The sequence below is a fragment of the Eretmochelys imbricata genome, chromosome 6, assembly GCF_965152235.1.
Source record: "Eretmochelys imbricata isolate rEreImb1 chromosome 6, rEreImb1.hap1, whole genome shotgun sequence".
NCBI lineage: Eukaryota > Metazoa > Chordata > Testudines > Cheloniidae > Eretmochelys > Eretmochelys imbricata.
Window position 1 is genome coordinate 95220787 of NC_135577.1, and position 16834 is coordinate 95237620.

General features: G+C 43.1%; 1 protein-coding gene across 1 annotated transcript in view; it reads right to left on the reverse strand.

Annotated features, from left to right (window-relative positions):
• Positions 1-15763, reverse strand: part of CEP128 (centrosomal protein 128) — a 441360-nt gene extending 425597 nt beyond the window's left edge. The window contains exon 1 of the mRNA XM_077819212.1: positions 15632-15763. The gene's annotated coding sequence lies outside the window, so the exon portion shown is untranslated. The remainder of the gene's footprint in view (positions 1-15631) is intronic.
• Between the last annotated feature and the right edge of the window lie 1071 nt (positions 15764-16834).

Sequence of the window (16834 nt, forward strand, 5' to 3'; positions counted from 1 at the left end):
AAAAAAGCAGCTTTCAGCTCATGCCCACCTTTATTTAATGTTTAAAAAATAAAATAATTATAATATATGGTAATGCTGTACTTAAAATCTTATAAATTTATATACCATTATAAATTAAACAACATACATCTCTTCTCCCATCCCGAGAGGTAAAATTCACCACATCATATACTGAAAGCCATTTCTGTGTACGTAAGCGGAGTACCCTTAATCCAATATTTTCTACTGTAACATACTTTAAGTAGGCTGGGTAGGGGGAAGAGGTGTGTCATTGAAATGTAGAAAAAATAGTCAGTAGAAACAAAATAAGAACCAATCCTGGGAGGTACTGAACACTCATTTCTTACCAACTTCCCAGGAAGTTCCCAGAACCTCATAAGACTGGGGCCTAAATTTTTGAGACTATTATTGAAAGTATTTTTGATAACTGAATGTTAACAACATAAGGGGGTGGAGGGATAGCTCAGTGGTTTGAATATTGGCCTGCTAAACCCAGGGTTGTGAGTTCAACCCCACCGGATCCCCCTTGTGCACATGCTCGTTGACCCCCTCAAAGAATTTTAGTGGAGTAGGAGGCATGATTTCCCCAACAAATTATGTTCATCTATGTGTCTGACAATTTTGTTCTTTACTATGGTTTCAAATAGTTTGGCCGGTACTGAAATCAGACTTACCAGTCTGTAATTGCCAGGATCACCTCTGGAACCCTTTTTAAACATTGGTATCACGTTAGCTATCCTCCAGTCATTTGGTACAGAAGCTGATTTAAATGATAGGCTACAGACTACCTACCTACTCCTAGTTAGTAGATCTGCAGTTTTACATTTGAGTTCCTTCAGAACTCTTCAGTGAGTACCATCTGGTCCTGATGACTTATTACTGTTTAGTTTATCATTTTATTCCAAAACCTGCTCTAATGACAACTCAATCCAGGACAGTTCCTCAGATTTGTCATCTAAAAAGAATGGCTCAAGTTTAGGAATCTCCCTCAAATCCTCAGCCATGAATGCAGAGAATTCATTTAGTTTCTCCGCAATGGCCTTGTCATCCTTGAGTACGCCTTTAGCTTCTCGATCGTCCAGTGGCCCCACTGGTTGTTTAGCAGGATTCCTGCTTCTGATGTACTTAAAAAAATATTTGCTATTACTTTTGAGTCTTTGGCTAGCTGTTCTTCAAATTCTTTTTTGGTCTTCCTAATTATATTTTTACAATCTTCATTTGTCAGAGTTTATGCTCCTTTTTATTTTCCTCACGAGGATTTAACTTCCACTTTTTAAAGGATGCCTTTTTGTCTCTCACTGCTTCTTTTACTTTGTTATTTAGCCACGGTGGCACTTTTTTGGTTCTCTTACTATGTATTTTAATTTGGGATATGCATTTAAGTTTCTATGCAGCTTGCAGGGATTTCACTTTTGGTACTGTACCTTTTAATTTCTGTTTCACTAACTTCCTCATTTTAGTGTAGTTCCCCTTTCTGAAATGAAATGCTACAGTGTTGGACTGCTGTGGTGTTTTCCCCGCCACAGGGATGTCAAATTTAATTATATTTTGTCACTATTACCAAGCAGTCCAGCTATATTCACCTCTTAGACCAGACCTTTGTTCCACATAGAACTAAATCAAGAATTGCCTCTCCTCTTGTGGGTTCCAGGACTAACTGCTTCAAGAAGCAGTCATTTAAGGTGTCAAGAAACTTTATCTCTGCATCCCGTCCTGAGGTGACACGTACCCAGGCAATATGGGGACTGTTGAAATCTCCCATTAGTATTTAGTATTTTATTTTTATAGCCTCTAATCTCCCTGAGTATTTCACAGTCACGAAAGCTCATGCTCAAATAAATTGGTTAGTCTCTAAGGTGCCACAAGTACTCCTTTTCTTTTTACAGTCACTATCGCCATCCTGATCAGGTGGTCGGTAATATATCCCTACTGCTATATTCTTATTATTAGAGCATGGAATTACTATCCATAGAGATTCTATGGTACAGTTTGGTTCATTTAAGATTTTTACTTCATTAGATTCTATGCTTTCTTTCACATATAGTACCACTCCCCCACCAACACGACCTATTCTGCCCTTCAGATATATTTTGTACCCTGGTATTACATGCTCCTCTGCACCTGTCGGCTTACCCACAGCCCTTAGTTTAAAAACTGCTGTATGACCTTTTTAATTTTAAATGCCAGCAATCTGGCTCCATTTTTGTTTAAGTGGAACCCATCCTTCCTGTACAGGCTCCCCCTTCCCCAAAAGTTTCCCCAGTTCCTAATAAATCTAAACCTCTCCTCCCTACACCATCATCTCATCCACGCATTGAGTGTTGCAATAATTAGTTTAATTCATACCCCATCCATGAAATTACAGTTAAATACCTTTTCAAAAATAAAGGGAAGAAATAACAATGGAGAGTTAGGACACAATCCTGAATTGCGCTCTGCACAGGCAGACATCTGCACTCACATGGAGCATCTTGCAGGACCGGGGCACAAATGAGTACAAAGATCTTTCCCTGAAAAGAGCCATTCTAGCCACTTATGACAGGGATTTCAAACAAAAATTTGGCCCATGGGCCAGATCCAGCTTGCAAAATGTATTTATGTGAGCCTGAATGTCTACACTGCAATTAAACAGCCCTTTAGCCCAAATCCCAGAAGCCTGAGTCAGCTGACACGGGCCAGTCACAGCTTATTAATTGCACTGTAGAGATACCCTTAGGGTCTTTGAATGCTGTGACTTTCTATCTCCAACTAACAAACAGCTCCAAACTAATAACGTCAATTAAATAATTTTGTTGATTTTGGCTTTAAAGAGATTCTTCTGTACTTAATACTCTTAAGGTCACTATTAACGACAAAAGTCATTTTACAAGGCTGGCCCAGTACGACCATATTTTGCTAAGCAAGAGGCACATGAAGGATTCTTCTTCTTCCAAGTACAGTGAAAACTAAACATCTTTTGGAGGAGACTGATAACACACTGTACTTCCACAGCATCTTTCATCCAAGCACGTCAAAGCACTTTAAAAACAGTAATTAAGCCAAGCAAGATAGCCGTGATGATTTTACAGGTGGGGAAACTGAGGCACAAAAAATTAAGTAGCCCATCTCCGGATGCGAATAGACATACTTCCTCAGTGTTGCTGGGAAAAGAATCAAGTGTGCCTTCTTAGCCCTTCACCACTGTTCAATGCTTGGAAGCAATCTGCAGGCATAACCGGAAGCAAAAAAGTGCAAAAATACAGTACCAAAAACAGAGGGTCAAGGGAAGAACCTAGTTTGATGGAGGGAAAAAAGGAAAAAAAGAGACTTAAAGCAATACCTGATATCAATAAATTAAAGGCACATAAAAAAAAAAAAATCTATAACTAAGGCTACGATTTAGTCACAGAGGTCAGGGCAGTCACGGATTCCGTGACGTTATTGGACCTCCGTGACTTCTGGGGCTTCATGAGGAGGAGGCAGGTCTGTGTGCCCCTGCCCTGCTGGGGCTGGCTGGAACCAGGACCCCTCAACCCCAGAACTGTGGCTTCCACTGGGCACTGCCGCCGGGCCTGTGTGCCTCAGCCCCATGGCTTCCCAGCCTTGGCGAGGACTGCAGCTGTGGCCCTGAGCCTCAGCCCCACGGCTTCTGCCAGGGGCTGTAGCCAGGTCCATGCGCCCTAGCCCCGCGGCATGCCGAGCTTGGCAGGGTCCATGCACCCCTTCCCCGCAGGCTTGGCAGGGGCTGCAGCTGGGGCCCTGTGCCTCAGCCCCGCAACTTCCACTACAGGCTGCAGCCGGGGCCGCGCACCCCAGCCCCACCATGTCCCAGGATTGGCAGGGTCCGTGCGCCCCAGCCCCACAGGCTTGGCGGGAACTGCAGCCAGGGCCACATAACCCAGCCCCACAGTGTCCCGAGTCCTGGGCTTGATGGAGGTTTGGCAGGGGCCATGCGCCCCAGCCCAACAGCATCCCAGGCTTGCCGAGGGCTTTAGCCGGGGTCATGCGCCCCAGCCCGTGGCTTCCACCAGGGGCTGCAGCTGGGGTCACGCACCTCAGCCCAATGGCTGCACCGGGAGCCATGCGCCCCCTTTCTGGCTTCCCAGGGCCGTGTGCCCCTGCCCTGCTACAGTCAGGGCCGCGAACCCATGTCACGAAGCTGGGCCAGCTTTGAAGTGGGGGCTATGTGCCCCCCGTGGCCACGTGCCCCTCTGCAGCCACTGAAGTATGGGCTGCGTCCCTCACCACGGCAGGAGGCTCGGCCACTTAGGCCCCCCCTCCATGGGACTCCATTCTTTCCCCCATCTAACCCTGCCCTCTGGTTATTTTTAGCAAAGTAACAGACAGGTCACAGACTCCATGAATTTTTGTTTATTGCCCATGACCTGTTCATGACTTTTTCTAAAAGTAACCATGATAAAATCTTAGCATGATCTATAACATGTAGCACAGTGGTCACAATACTGTTGAGGCTTAGATGGAGAAAGCAACAAGAATGAATTCTCTCCCACCATGAAAGGTTAGTCTCTTCTGAGTAGGTTATGGTCACTACCATACAATATATTTAAAAACAAATCTCTAATCACTGTAAGCTTCATAACAAGCCTTCAAGACAGCTGTATGCAAGTCTGTCCAGTGTGTGCACACAGTTAACCAAGAGATACAGCATGTGTCAAGTTAACCTGGAAAATACACTTACCTTAAAAGGTGTATAGTCTTTAAGCCCTGGATTCCACCCAAAGTAGTCTGAGTAAAAACCCACAAATAATTTTTGCAGAAAGGTGTTTTTAAAAATCTGCTCATACGATGTTATTTCCTGCAAATCCTGTAAATTAAGTAGATCTTACACAGGGCTCAATCTTATTCTATTGATATCAACTGGTGTAGGATCAAGACTGCACATACTACAATTACCGCAGTGCACATTAATAGCTTTGCTTACAGGACTGGTGTTAGTCATAAGTAATACAAATGACCACCTGAGGAGCCACAATTTCATGCAGCCTGAAAGTCACAAGGCAATCCGATCTCTGCCTCTGGTAGGTGAAGAAAAAATTCATTGACTAATCCCCGTGCTATTTTGGCTTTTATACACCACATCCATTACCATAGTATCTGAGCACCTTCCAAAGAAGGATAAACATACTGTGACAAAAATTTCACTGTTTGAAAACTGTTAACACCAAAACTATACTAATCACAATTTTGCAATTAGTATACACTAGAACAAAATCACATTCAACATTAAATTTTAGGATTTGATCACAATTAATTGACACAGTGCTCAAAAAGATTTCCTAGTCTACACTGATCACAAAGTCATGGTCAGTATTGTTTCAGCAAACTTGATTTTTCACAACTGTATTCAAATATGGTAAAATTTTACAGAATATAAATTCATAACAGCTTATATCTACCACATATAATCTCTTCTCTTTTTTATTTTATTAATAGATCCATTCTTTTATAACAAATCTTATTAAATTGTAAAACAAATTTTAAGAGGTAAACTGTATTATACACACACGTATTGCAGTTTTTAATTGGCCTACAGAAATCTGTAAAGTTGTACTGACAAAACCTGCTACTAGTCATTTTCTTCAACTTTGTGATATTGATCACATACATTGGTTGATGCTTTTCTACTCTTCATCTTCCTCTTTTGTATTTTCATTTTATAGTGTCAATTAAAGTCTTTCATCTCATATTTAGGTCCAAACTTCTGTTTTTCAGACATTGAGATGTCTATTTATCAGTTGTCCTATCAAAACTCTATACAATATTAAGCTTTTCTCCTTCTTCCTATTTTAATGCCTTTATTTTGAGTTTAACTTTTACTATGTTTGAAAGGGTTTTTCCCCTTCCTTAGTAGTCAAAAAAACTTCTCAAACCATCAGGTTTGGTGGCAGGCAATGCCCTCTTCCAGCAAACTCCAAAAAATTCTGGCAGGTTTCTAAGTAGTTCTCTTTTCTTCCTTCTGCCCTGTAAAAACTGAGTTAATTCTTCTATTACCAGCATTTCCCAGATTTTTTGATACCCATTAATAGATTTAGCAGAGTCACTCTTCTTCCATCACCTTGCTATAGTAATTAAAGCAGGAACTAGTACATAAATGATCAATTCTCCATAGCTTTTGTAAGATGCAGAGTTTTCAGGGCAATTTAATAAAAATACTAAGGGGTTATCTGATAGCTGACACCCTGTTATCTCCTTTATGTTGCCTCCAATTGCATTTTAAAATGTCTTACTTTGGGGGCATTTCCACCATATATAGAAAAATCCTTCCATTTCATTACATTTTCTTCAGCAATTACCCATCCCTGCACCATAAATTCATTTAATTTAAAGAGAAGCTAGGTACCATTGATAAAAAATGGTAACAAGGTTTTATTTTGTTAATGTGTTCATTATGGACCATTGCTTCATATGTTCTCCCATTCCTCGGTTTTGGTGTCTATTCCTACGTCAATTTTTCTTTTTTTCATGAACATAGTTGTTTCTAGTAAGTAACAGAGACTACAACAAAGCCCGATGCCAACTCTGTTCACATATTTATTCAAGTGACACCATCATAGGACCTAATCACATTAGCCATGCCATCAAGGGCTCGTTCACCTGCACATCTACCAATGTGATATATGTCATCATGTGCCAGCAATGCCCCTCTGCCATCTACATTGGCCAAACTGGACAGTCTCCACGCAAAAGAATAAATGGACACAAATCTGACATCAGGAATCATAACGTTCAAAAACCAGTAGGAGAACACTTCAACCTCTGTGGCCACTCAGTAAAAGATTTAAGGGTGGCAATTTTGCAACAGAAAAGCTTCAAAAACAGACTCCAATGAGAAACTCCTGAGCTTGAATTAATATGTAAAATACCATTAACTTGGGTTTGAATAGAAACGGGGAGTGGCTGGGTCATTACACATATTGAATCTATTTCCTTAAGTATCCTCACACCTACTTGTCAGCTGTCTAAATGGGCCATCTTGATTATCACTACAGAAGTTTTTTTTCTCCTGCTGATAATAGCTCATCTTAACTAATTAGCCATTCACAGTTCGTATGGTAACCTCCAACTTATCTGTATATCTTACTATATGTTCCATTCTATGCATCCGATGAAGTGAGCTGTAGCTCACCAAAGCTTATGCTCTTATAAATTTGTTAGTCTCTAAGGTGCCACAAGTACTCCTGTTCTTTTTGCGGATACAGACTAACACGGCTGTTACTCTGAAACCAGAGATTACTTTGTACAGAATGGGGAGTAAACCTTTGTGTTTTGTGGAGGTAGTGAGTAGTTTTTCAAATTGCATCAATTTTCTGCTTAGGTTTGCTTTTTCATAGGGATGGGTTGAAAAGTCTCAATTGTAGGTATTTATACACTAGAATGTTGGTATCTTTTGCTAGTTGTATTTCATCAGTTGATCTAAATATATTCTCTCTAAACAGTTGGCCGAATTTTTATGTAAGTTCCCAAATGTTAACACTTCCAGGTTTTTATTGAGGTTACAAGAGAGGAGGGGTATGAGCTTAAATTATTTAGAAAGCTACCCCAAGTTTCTATTGTTGTTTTCATAAAAGGGTGGCTATATACTGATTTTGGCCCATAATCCAGGGGAATCGTTTGTACTTTGATTGCAGAACAAGCTCATCATTATATCTCTAGCCAGTCCTGATTAGGGTTTGGTGTTCATAGAATCATAGAAGATTTGGATTGGAAGAGACCTCAGGAGGTCATTTAGTCCAACCCCCTGCTCAAAGCAGGACCAACACCAACTAAATCATCCCAGCCAGGGCTTTGTCAAACCAGGCCTTAAAAACCTCTAAGGATGGAGATTCCAACACCTCCCTAGGTAACCCATTCCAGTGCTTCACCATCCTCCTGGCGAAATAGTGTTTCCTAATATCCAACCTAGACCTCCCCCACTGCAACTTGAGACCATTGCTTCTTTTTCTGTCATCTGCCACCACTGAGAACAGCCGAGCTCCATCCTCTTTGGAACCCTCCTTCAGGTAGTTGAAGGCTGCTATCAAATCCCCCCTCACTCTTCTCTTCTGCAGACTAAATAAGCCCAGTTCCCTCAGCCTCTCCTCGTAAGTCATGTGCCCCAGCCCCCTAATCATTTTCGTTGCCTCCGCTGGACTCTCTCCAATTTGTCCACATCCCTTATGTAGTGAGGGGATCAAAACTGGACACAATACTCCAAGTGTGGCCTCACCAGTGCCAAATAGAGGGGAATAATCACTTCCCCCAATCTGCTGGCAATGCTCCTACTAATACAGCCCAATATGCCGTTAGCCTTCTTGGCAACAAGGGCACACTACTGACTCATATCCAGCTTCTCGTCCACTGTAATCCCCAGGTCCTTTTCTACGGAACTGCTGCTTAGCCAGTAGCGGTGCATGGGATTCTTCCTTCCTAAGTGCAGGACTCTGCACTTGTCCTTGTTGAACCTCATCAGATTTCTTTTGGCCCAATCCTCCAATTTGTTTAGGTCACTCTGGACCCTATCCCTACCCTCCAGCATATCTACGTCTCCCCTCAGCTTAGTGTCATCTGCAAACTTGCTGAGGGTGCAATTCATCCCATCATCCAGATCACTAATAAAGATGTTGAACAAAACCGGCCCTGTCATAAATATAAAGGGAAGGGTAAACACCTTTAAATCCCTCCTGGCCAGAGGAAAAACCCTTTCACCTGTAAAGGGTTAAGAAGCTAGGATAACCTCACTGGCACCTGACCAATGAGGAGACAAGATACTTTCAAAGCTGGAGGGGGGAGAAACAAAGGTTCTCTCTGTCTGTGTGGTTCTTTTTTTTTTTGCCAAGAACAGAAAAGGAATGGAGTCTTAGAACTTAGTAAGTAATCTAGTTAGATATGCGTTAGATTCTGTTCTGTTTAAATGGCTGATAAAATAAGTTGTGCTGAATGGAATGTATATTCTGTTTTTTGTGTCTTTTTGAAACTTAAGGTTTTGCCTTGAGGGATTCTCTATGTTTTGAATCTGATTACCCTGTAAGGTATTTACCATCCTGATTTTACAGAGGTGATTCTTTTACTTTTTCTTCAATTAAAATTCTTTTAATAACCCGATTGCTTCTTCATTGTTCTTAAGATCCAAGGGTTTGGGTCTGTGTTCACCTATGCAAATTGGTGAGGATTTTTACCAAGCCTTCCCCAGGAAAGGGGGTGTAAGGTTTGGGAGGATTTGGGGGGGAAAGAAGTTTCCAAGCGGGCTCTTTCCCTGTAATATATTTGTTAGACGCTTGGTGGTGGCAGCAATAAAGTCCAAGGGCAAAAGGTAAAATAGTTTGTACCTTGGGGAAGTTTTAACCTAAGCTGGTAAAAATAAGCTTAGGGGGTTCTCATGCAGGTCCCCACATCTGTACCCTAGAGTTCAGAGTGGGGAAGGAACCTTGACAGGCCCCAGGGGCATTATGCTTGATACCCCAGGAGTCGGTCCAGTCGGTGTTATCCAGTACATCAGGTTTGTGATCTGACTGGCCTGATAACAGTGTTTAATGTTTGGTAGAGCCAATCCTTCCTTTTGCCACAGCCTCTATAAAGTAGATTGTTTATCATGGATTGTTAAATTAGTGGCAAATTCATTTGGGGAAATAAGAAATCCAGGTTTAAGCAAATTCCCAGGGACTAAAACCAGGAATGTTTGGAAAAGGAAGTTAATTGAGAGTAAAATATTCACTTTAACTGCTGCAATTCATATTTTGACCGATTTTTCAGATCTCTTTTGATATTTTTAATCAAAAGCACGTAAGTTTTGCCATCTGTTAGAAATGTGGATTGCCAGATATCTTACTGAAGTAGCTACCCATTTCTGTTCGTATTTATCTTTTATATCTTTCAGTAGATCATAGCCCATACCTACACCCAGGAGGTCTCACTTGTCATAGTTTATACTAAATCCTGACACTGACAAATTTTAAGGTTTTCTCTTTCCAATCTAGTAGAGTGTGAGAGAGATTCATAACAAATATCATCTGTAGAAGGCTAATTTGTGTTCCCTGTTTCTTTTTGTAATTCCCCTTATACAAGGATTATTTCTTATCAACTTAATGAATGACTCCATTAATCTGGCAAAAAGAAGAGGAGACAATGGGCATCCTTGGTGTGTGCGTCTAAAGGAGTAGCATTTTTCTGATATCCTTTTACTCTTACAGCAGCATATAGTTTGGAATATAAGATGGAAATCCAATTTTGAAATTTAGGGCCTAAGCCAAATGTATCCAAAGTATCTTTTAAGAACTGCTAATTTACTCTGCCCCAAGCTTTTTCTGCATCTAGTGATAAAAATAGATGGGGCTTGCTGGTAAGAGTGAAAAGATCAGGTCTAAAATTTAGAGCATTATCTGACAGCTGCCTGTTTAATACAAATCCTAGTTGATCCATGTTTGCCACATGTAATTTATTCGCTCTTCCCCTCCAGAGGGGAAAGAGATGCATGTGATTAGAATTGTTTTCTTTATTATTTTTAGTACATAAGATGAAGTGCTATATGTCATTTGGGAATGCAAGATCAAATAAGCATGTTTTCCATTTGGCTCAAAAGGACTGTTACACAGAACAGAAACATCCTATAAGATAACCAGAAAAAATTAGCTTTTCACCTAAGTGGAGCTTTCCTGGCTGCAGAGGTGCAAGTTAGCAGATCCAATCGTAGGACTGGGGCCTAATTCTTGCCCCACATCCTTCTTCCTCCACCACCACATTATTTCCAATATCTTGGGTCCAAAAATAATAGCAGCCCTGATTGTTTATCTTCAACACTAGGGAAAATGACTTTTCTAAAACTTTGCAACTATGTAATTTTAAGCACATCTAAGGGCAGGGTGGATTGGAAAGAATCAAGAGACAAAGGGAAAATAAGAAAATATTTTAAAGATCATTTGACAGCATTCCTTCAAGGGGGACTGTGGGGAGAGGATGAAGAGAAACTATGTTCCAGTATTCATTTAGGCTATAACTACACTATTAGCAAGGAGTCTGATTACCCTGCTGGTGTACACATACTTGTGGAAGCTCAATGGCAAAATGTATGTCATTCAGAAGCGTGAATATTCCACCCCCAAGTGACATATGTTACACTGACATAAGGGTTTGTGTGCACAGCTCTATATCTGCAGGAGAACTTCTAACACCGACATAGCTTATGCTGCTCCTGTCGGCACAGAGCATCCTCACCACATGTGCTCCACTGCAGCACTGTACATATAGACATGGCCTAAATAAGTAGAAGAAACCAGCATGGCACTTCTTGCCACAACATATCAGGCAATTCAAAAAAGGAGAACCGAATAGTCATATGGCTAATGAGAACATCCACAGATACATTAGATAGAAATGTCAAAAAAAGTTTGTAAGGAATATAAGCCTTCTTTCTTCAAGGCATATGCCAACGTCTAAAATGATGGAGAAATGATGGAGAAAGGAAGAAACTTCCCTCATGGGCAGGTTATTCCATAATTGCCCACTTCACGTTTCCTTCATTTTCCGCTGAAGCATCTGGTACAGACAGATATCTGAGAAGGGATCCTGAACTAGACAGGCCATTGGTATGGCAATCCCTATGGAGAGGCTTTAAGTTTATCAACAACATAGCAGCTAAAGCTGGGGTCCCCAAACTGAGGAATGTTCGGGGGGGGCACATGGCAGGACCTGGGTCAGCTCCCACAGAGTGTGGGGAGGGAGTGCCACCCAGCCCTGCTCCACCCCAGACCAGTTTTGCCCCCAGCTGCAGCTCCGCTTCGCACCCAGCTGCACCCCCAGACCAGGTCTGGACCCAGCCACAGCTCCTCCCCCATCCCCAGTTCTGCCCCCAGCTCCACCGTCACCCCAAGTTGAGGAAGCCTTGACTGCTCAGTAATGGGAAGGGGGGGGGGGGAATGTGGACAGATTTCATTACTGTAAGGGGAGATGGGGTGCAATAGGAAAAGTTTGGGCACCGCTGAGCTAAAGACAAAGAATCCCGACTATGGTCAGGAGTCAGCACTCAGGGAATAATCACATCACGCTTCCCTAGCTACAGGAAAAAGTTCAATAATTTGAAATATTTAAAATGAGGCAGGACAAAATACTAAAAAGTGTACTAAAAGGGAACGATCATTGTATTAACAGGGAGATGGACTGTATGCTCTCATAGATCTTACCCCTGTGGGAATTCTGCACCATTTCACAAGTGCAGAATTCATGTCCCCAGCGGATTTTTTTCCCCCTCTGTAGAAAATATATTCTGCCGGAGAGGCACTGAAGTTACACCTTTCACCACCCAGGGGCTTCTGTGGCACCAGAACAGAGAGTAGCCTGTTCACCGGCAGTAGCAGCCAGTGATAGGGAAGAGGAGAGGGTGCATTCCTCACAGTGCCCTGCCCATGCGGCCAAGTGAGGAGGCATGGGATTGGGGCGGGGGAAGAGGGAGGACACAGACAGAATGGGGCACACAGTTCTGCTGGGAGGTGGGGGTGTCAAAGACCCGAGTTCACAAGGGCTAGTGGGGCAGATAGACTGGGGCAGGGCTAAATGGGAGTGGGGGTGCAGGGCCATGTGGGGATGGGGTGGGGCAAAGGGTGGCTCAGTTGTGGTGCTGGACCACATGAGAATGGGGGTGAGGGGTGGCTGAGTCGGGGTGCAAGGACACATGGGGATGGGACAGAAGGGGGATGCAGGGACACATGATGATAGGTGCAGATGTGCTTGACTGAATGGGAGAGGCTAGAGGTCAGAGAAGGTCAGCTGCCTAACAATCCCTTTCCCCTAAAAAACACCCCTTTTCCACACTTCTCCCACGCACACCCAACAAACCACCAGATTCACTCCCAATAATTACTTCACTCTCCCTCAGGTCCTCCATTACCCCCTGACTCCTCCACGCCTTTGCACTGCTTCTGAGGGATCATAGAATATCCGGGTTGGAAGGGACCTCGGGAGGTCATCTAGTCCAACCCCCTGTTCAAAGCAGGACCAATCCCCAACTAAATCATCCCAGCCAGGGCTTACATGAGGGCTTACATTTCTGTATTGTAGTTTAAATGAATTGTTACTCAAAGTTTTGTATTAATATGCCTAGTAGGGAATCTATTTGTCAAAAAAACAGATCCTGAATCTTGTTTGTTGTCTATATTGTTAGAGACATATTTGCTGACAGGTATTTTGAAATAAATTATCAAAACACCACAATATAATCGTGCCAGTTTCAATTATTTTGGTAAATAAAATATGCAGAATTTTGCATAATTTTAAAATATTGTGCGCATAATTTTTAATTTTGAAATAAGAGCTTTTCTACCTCTAACTTCTATAAGCAAGATTGTTTCTAAACAAAAAGTAACATTTGGTGCCCTGATTCCTGCCAGTCCTTATAGCAGCTGACTTTCCTCTTGCAATGTACCTTCTTGAGTGGGAAGGGAGGAGAGACTCAGACAGTGTGGAGCAGAAATCATACTTTGCCTAAGTGTCCCAAGACAGGCACCTTTGGGTTCTTTGACTCAGATATTTAAACTGGCACAGAAGCTTTTTCCAAAAGCATGGTTCTGATCACAGTTATTTTTACTGACCTTTTTAAACACTGAAATAAAAGTAATGCTGAACAGCACTGAAGTTGATTTGCTAAAAACAATATAAAGTTCCAAGAAATGTCTCCACCAAATGAGGTCAAGAAAAAAGAAACAACCCTAGAAGTAGCACAAAGGAAATGAAGTTTTACCACATAGAAGGTTAAGGGGTTTATTTTTAACTGTTCAACACAAGGTTTTGCTCAAAAAATGCAGTGGCTGCAGTGCTGAAAGGAGGCTAGTAAATAAAGTGTTAAATAAACAAAAAAGGACTAAATGAGGACATTTCAACTGACAGACAAACAATTTTCTACTAGATTTTCATATAGCTTTCAAGGTTCCTCTTTATTCAGATAAGCATGCTAAGAGGAAGTGCAAGCACTTTCATGCTTAAGAGAGATTCAGTGTTTGTATAACTGACATCCTGATTTTTAATATGGTTATGATAGTCTTTAATTTCAACTCCTAATGAGGAGAAATTCTTAGAAGAATAAAATACAAGGTAATTAAAAGTACAAATATATGCTGAAACAGGATGAAAGCCAGAAGAGATATTTGCCAAGGAGATGTTTCTTGAAGCTAGACACACACACACATACACACACCCCCGTTTGACAGTTTACTACTCTAGTCTTGTTTGAAGTCCCTGCAGATTTTAAGACTGACCCTGATGTAGAACAGACCCCAGTACTGTATTATCAGTATTGTTCCTTTTTTGACAAGGTTACACACTCAAGCCCTTATCTTATTCACAAATATTGAAACAAATTTCAAAGCAGGGAGGTAGGATATTAGCATGAACCATCACCCTGACAATGCCACATTTCACTGTCATTTTGTCACGTTTCAAGGCAGAGACCCGAGATTACTACATTTTATTGTTATTCTGAGAGAGCACATTCCCACACTACACTACCATGCGAGGTAGCTATGTTTCAAGTGCCACTTAGAAACCCTACAAATTCCCTCAAGAAACAAGTATATTGATAACATTTAATAGCAACAATGATAATATCAGGTTCTTATATAGCACTTTTCATCACTAGATCTCAAAGCACTTCACAATATTTAATGTAATTAATCTCACAACACCCCTGTGAGATTAGGAAGTATCATCCCCATTTCTACAGATGCGGAACCCAGGCACAGACAAGTTAAGTGACTTGCCCAGGCTTGGAAGTCTGCGGTGAAGCAGGGAAATTCCTGGGACTCCCAGCTCCTACCAATTAGGTAATCCCCAGCTCTGGAATCCTCAGGTTTCCTGTCTCCTGTGGAGATTGTAAACTCTTAGTTGGGGCAAAGAAGTGGATGATACTATCATTTGTGTGCTCTGACCAAGGCTAAGTTTGTTGTCAACACTTAGAGTTTGGGTTCTCCCAGTTTCATTCCATTACGCAACACACAGACACTGCTACACCACCTTTTGACGCCAGGGTAGCAAGTTTCCTCCAGGCATGCCAAATCCATGAAAAAAAAAGCAGAAATTGGGATGGTTTTTGGTTTATGAGTTGATTATTAGCTAGTTTTTGGCTTGTATTTTTTTTTTAAATCAGCTCCTGGCAAGCAGGGGCCAGGACGCACAAGCAGGGGTGCACAGCGGGCCCACCACAGTCTCAGACTGCATGCCGGAGAGATCTAGTCACATAGAGGGTTGAGGTTCTTTAGGGACTGGCTTGTTTTGGCCTTGTTTTGAAATGGGATTGGCTTTATTTTTGGCTTATTGTAAATCAGGGTGCTTATTTACCACGTGAAAGTTGGCAACTGTGGTTTCCTCTGTGCAGCTCAAGGCCAGCTTTCTAAACACAACACTGCAGTACCACTCTTCTGTACAAGCTGCACAGCCCCTTCACCCCACAGTCCCACCGGCCCCACAGCGGCGGCAGTGCCCTCCAGGCACCACAGAGCCCCGCACCGGACAGCCATCGCCCCCATGCACTGCCCCGCAGGCCCTCCCGGGGCCCAGCCCCTACAGTGGTCGCCAGTAGCCCCCCTGGGCTCCGACCACTTGGCCCCCGCGTCCTACTCCAGAGCCACCCAGGCCCAACATGCCCCTAACGGGGGCCGAGCCCCCTCCTCACCTCGCGAGAGACCTCAGCATCAGGGCACCCCCACCCCGCCGGCTCCAACCGCCCAACTCTGCGCAGCTTCCTCCCCACCTCGCCGCTATGGCAACTTGAACTAGCCGCCTTGCCACAGGGGGAGAGAGCGGCATCTCAGGCGCCAGGGCCCCCGACGCATAGCACTGTGGGACATGTAGTCCTCAGGCTCCGACGCCGCCATCATAGGAGAAGGTTCAGTGGACTACAACTCCCAAAAGTCCTTGCGCTTGCACCGCTAGGGCTCGCATGAGGCGCCACTATCAGCGCCGGAAGCCCCACCGAGGCTCAGGCCACACCCATTGCTTAAAGGGCCATTCATGAGAGGAGGCGTGTAAGAATAGTATCCTCAGCAAGACCTGATGCTGACGGCGACTCTACATTACACCTGGGGGAGGAGTGTAACTGTAAAATCAGTATTAAAATAATTAAAATGCGAATAAGTATTCTTTTTAATTATAGTTTTAGTGATTAATTTCTATAAACTTTTCAACTGCAAACAATTTTGCACTTGAGTCATTTATAACACAGGGAAGCAGTCCAAACTACTCATCTGCATAATATCACTCATGTTTGTTAGTGCTTTCAAGATCAGGGCGCTGGTCAGTAATCTGTTTGAGGTAGGAAAAAAATATCTTATGTGGTGTCTATGGGCTTGTCTACGCTACCAGCCAGATTGGCAGGCAGCGATCGATCCAGTGGGGGTCGATTTATCACATCTAGATGCAATAAATCAATTGCTGAGCGCTCTCCCGGCGACTCCGGTACTTCACCTGAACGAGAAGTGCAAGCGGAGTAAACAGGAGAGAGTCAGCTGTCGACTTACTGCAGTGAAGACACCACGGTAAGTAGATCTAAGTACGTCGACTTCAGCTACACTATTCACGTAGCTGAAGTTGCATATCTTAGATCAGGGGTTTCAAACATGCGGCCCTCAGAGTTATTTCCTGCAGCCCGCCATAGTTCCCCCGCCTCGACCACCCCCAGCATGCTGCTTCCCAGCTCTTCCCCCCGCGTCCAAACAGCTGTTTGGCGGTACTTAGGACTTTCCAGGAGGGAGGGGGAGGAGCGGGGACACAGCGTGCTCAGGGGAGGTAGCGGGAGCGCCGCAAACGCGGGCTGGAGGACTCAGGAGGAGCACAGGGTGGCTGTGCAGCCGGCCGGAGAGAAGCAGCGCTTTGAAGG